Source organism: Vicugna pacos, unplaced genomic scaffold, assembly GCF_048564905.1.
Source record: "Vicugna pacos unplaced genomic scaffold, VicPac4 scaffold_5, whole genome shotgun sequence".
Taxonomy (NCBI): Eukaryota; Metazoa; Chordata; class Mammalia; order Artiodactyla; family Camelidae; genus Vicugna; species Vicugna pacos.
In genome coordinates this window covers 1,081,997-1,086,246 of record NW_027328726.1, presented here as the reverse complement: position 1 = coordinate 1,086,246, position 4,250 = coordinate 1,081,997, and the positions used below count along the sequence as shown (strand labels likewise).

Genomic DNA, 4,250 nt, shown 5'->3' with positions numbered 1-4,250 from the left:
ATCCCTCCGCCTTACCCCGTTCCTCCACCCTACCCTGTCCCCTGTGTTAACCATCGGTTTCTTTTCCATGTCTGCGAGTCCAGTCTGTTTCTGTTTTGTAAATAGGTTCCTCGGAGTCTTTTTAAAATGGAGTTATTTATGTATGGATGGGTGTCTTGACTTACTTTCAGATCCCACCTAGAAGTGATGGCATAGGATATCTGTCTTTCCCTGGGTGACTGACTTCACTAAAACTATGGAACGCTTCACGCATGGGCGTGTGTCGCCCACGTTCAGGGGCCGTGCTGATCTTCTCTGGATGGTTCCCATGTTAGTCTATGTGCTGTGGCAGCAAGCGCTTTCCTTAGGGTTTTTGTCTCAACCTGAAAGCCAGCCCGGAGACTGAAGGTCTTCTAGTTGCCTCCACTATCTGCCTAGGACCCTCTCCACGAATGTTTCCCATTTTCTCTCACCCTTTTGCCTTGGCATCATTGAGTACGAAAACGCTCCGTCTCCTGAAGCCCTGCAGACGGAAGCTGGACAACGGGAGGTAAACGTCAGAGAAATGGCCACAACAGCTCCTGTGGAAACCATCCTCGGGCCTGTTTTCGGGGGAGCCGCTCAGAGAGTTGAGCCGAACACCCCAGGACATCATCAGAGGCATTTCAAACTGCTCGAGCCGTTTCGATGACCCCGATGTGTGGAAATCTCCTACCAGACTGACCCCCTACTCCCGGCCCTGAATCTGGTTTCTCATCTGCTCCGACGATTCACCTTTGTGCTGTACTTTGGTTGTCCACACAAGTGCCTCTTAGGCGATACCTGACTGCTTGCTCCCTAGGCCTAGCTTCAGAAGCCCATCGACACCACCGCCTCCTGAGACGAGATACTACAACTGTTTCCTTGAACAGACCTGTTCTCAGAACTAAGAAACTGGGTCCATGAAACGCAGGCCCCCTAGGAAACCATTCCCTCCCTCCTGCCCCCAGACCGCACGCACGCACGCACGCACGGACGCACACGCACACGCACAGTCAACAGCCCAGCTTTTAATGTGTAAAACTTCCAGGGAAGTTACAGAATAGGGAAATGTTGGGGTCCAGAGTAGGCTGCCCCAAAATGCAAGTGCCCGATGGATTATGCTGAATGAAAGGGACTTCACAAGTGGCCAAGGGGGAGGGTATAGGTCAGTGGTAGAGTGTGTGCTTAGCAAGCAAGCACAAGGTCTTGGGTTAAATCCCCAGTACCTCCGGTCAAAAATAAATGCATAAAATCGAATTCCTCTCCCCGCCCGCCCCCCAAAGTATACACTGCTGTATGTCAACTGTGTCTCAATAAAACTGGAAGGAAAAAAAGGAAAAAAAAAAAAAAAAGCATGATTTAACAAAAGAAAGAAACAAACAAAGAAAGAACTGCCCGAGGCAAGAGGAACACTCTGTCCCTCCTTTCTGCCTCCCTTCAAGCAGGGGAAAAAGAATTTTTTTTTTTTTAAAGTCTCCCATCCCAGAGGAATCTATCAAGTCAGAGGTCTGCTTCCATGCCCTTCCATGATTCTCAAACGGTTTAGTGGGGTTTACCCAGGTTAGGAAAAGGAGGGGACTCCTTTGGCCTGAGACCAGGCGAGATTCTCCCCCCTCCCTCCCGCCTCCCTCCGTGCAGTTGGGACGGGGTGGCCTAAGGGTGGGGAAATTGAAACCAAAAAACAAAAGCCGTTCAACGGAGAGGAGCCGGAGGCCAAGTCAAAGGCTCTGACCTGAGCACAGAGCTTTCTGCATTTGAATGAAGCGATTGAAAGAGGCCCTGCCGAATGGATCCTCCTGACGTCCCCGCCCCCGCTTCCAGGAGACAGTCCAGTCGATTTAGGACCCGATTTGGGACCGATCGGTGGAGGAGGCCTGGGCGGCGGCGGCAGTGGCGGCGGCGGCGGCGGCGGCGGCGGCGGCGGCGGCGGCGGCGGCGGCGGAAGCAGCGGCGGGGGGCGGGGGGGGGGGTGCGCGGGCGGGGGCGGGACCAACGGTCGCTCCAGCTCTGCCTGCCTGCCTGCCTGCCTGCCTGCCTGCCTGCCTGCCTGCCTGCCTGCGGGGCTGAGGCCTGAGGGCCACGCTGGTTCCTGCCACTCAGGGAAACTTGTGCGGGTGTTGCCGAAAGATCGCCCTCCCCAACCCCGTCCCTGACGAGCCAAATAACCCAGAGACAGGGTCTTAGAGTTTAGAAGAAAAGAGGCAGCTTGATTGCTTTGCTGGGCAAAGGGGACTCACAGCAGGCTAGTGCCTTCCAAACTGTGAACCCGTCTTGGGGTTGGGGTTTCATGCTTCTGTGGACGAACAGGTTGGAGCATGAAAGGGAATCACAACAGGCGGGAGCATAAAAGGTGCTCATGATCAACAAGGGTCTCTGATACAACTTCCTCCTAAATCTGGATGAGTGTCTGGTAACATGGGACCTCCTGGTGGTCTAGTAGGTCATCAGCCCGTGACCTTCTTTCTCTGGTCAGACTCACCCGGCGGCACCAGCGCCACGGAGGAACTCGGGGTGGGGGGGTGGGAGGGGGGCTGGTCGTTCTCCTGAGCTTATCCTCCCGTGACTCCCTTCCTGGGGAAAGACTCAGACGTCAAACATGATTGTCAATTTGAACGATCAGAGGAAGGTCCAATCAAACAGTTAGAATCGACAACTTTAGCTGCTTTGAACAGTGGGCCTGGGGCTGGGAGCGGTGTCTGGTCAGTCGAGTTTGCTGATCGTTCTAAAAGCAAGCAGTAAGCATAAAGCCAAAAATTGGCTTAGCCTAAGTGCGGCCACTTCATGATTCCTCCTTCACTGGGGGCCGAGGCGCGGGGGAGGGCGGGGGTGGGGGACACGACTGAGGTGGCGACGAACTTCTCCGTGAATGCTCGGAGCCGAACTGCTCTCTGGGCCTAGGTCCAAAAAAGGCCTGAGTCTCAGCTATGACAGGTTCTCTCTCTTTCTGGGCACATGGACTGACTCGCCCCGCATCCTCCCATCCTGTCAGACCCTTCGGACACGCACCTCCACCCGAGGAGTTCTTTGGCCTCGTCCAGAAAAAACAAACACACGCACGAACAAAACCAACCGAGCACACAGAAACCCTGATGATCTCCTTGGACCCCATTCACTTCGGAGAGTCCCTCTCGTAGAAATCCCCTCAGCTCGATGATTTCACCATAGCCGCCTCCCTTTCTCTGCCGCAGTGACCCCCACCCCCACCCCCACCCCCACCCCCACCCCTGCGTGGGCCCTGTCCCTCTACCTATCAAAAACCAAACCCCAGGAGAAAAGAAAATCAGAATGCTGCTTTGAGCCACTGGATCTGTGAAAGGAACCAAACAGAAAGCCGAAATAACCAAACCAGCCGAACACCAAAAGCGAACAGACAGATACCCCAGAAAGAAGGGCACGCTGACCCTGGCCCCTTTCCTTCCTGGAATCAGGACATAACGTAGATCTACACCCCACCCCCGACCCCACCCTCCCCAGATGTCTTCTTTATGCCGGAACGAGAGTGACGTTCTTAGTGTCAATGGTGCTGTTTTGGAAACGACAGGCCAGCCAAGAAACAAGCACCACTCGGAGGGTTGGAGTACTCAGATTTCTTACGCCGGCGGGCTCAGAGGGGCTTCTGCTCCTAAGCCCTGAGCACCCCCAAGACGTGCACGTGAGGTTTTATAGGGTTAAGTACAAGCTTGGGGTATTCGGCCAATAGGCACGCGATAGCTTTAGCAACAACATTATCACAAGAGTAGAGGCAGTGAGGCGGCAAACCGACATTTCAAGGCCAGATATGTCTCTTTGAAAATCCAGCTGGCTAGCAAAGCATGAATAGGGAATCAGCAAACCGACACTTATTAATTTAGATTTACGAGTTAGCCCAGCAGACCTCAGATCAGGAATCCGACACTTGTTACACTTAGATTTGTGACTTAGCTTGTTAGCCCATCTGGGCTTTTCCTTCACAGTGTAAAGCGGAGAAGGAGAGAATTCTGTACAAACAGACCTCGATGAAAAGAATCCTCATCCTCTTTTAGGCCCCCACCTCAACACACACACACACACACACACACACACACACACGCACACGCACACGCACACACACACGCATGCACGCATGCGCGCGTATAGTTACTCCTGTTCTCTCTCTCTCTCTTTCTCTCTCCCTCTTCCTTTATTACTGATGTTTTTAAAAATGTTTACTGATAACACAGAAAAAAATTGCTGAAGTGTTGTCCAGGAATGATATTCATTTTTGAAAACAT

The 4,250-nt window shown here is 53.2% G+C and overlaps 1 non-coding gene across 1 annotated transcript; it reads right to left on the bottom strand.

Moving 5' to 3' along the window:
• Positions 1–229: 229 nt before the first annotated feature.
• On the bottom strand, positions 230–338 carry LOC140692343 (U6 spliceosomal RNA). The gene has a single exon (XR_012067914.1). It is a non-coding gene; the product is annotated as a U6 spliceosomal RNA (small nuclear RNA).
• Positions 339–4,250: the final 3,912 nt, after the last annotated feature.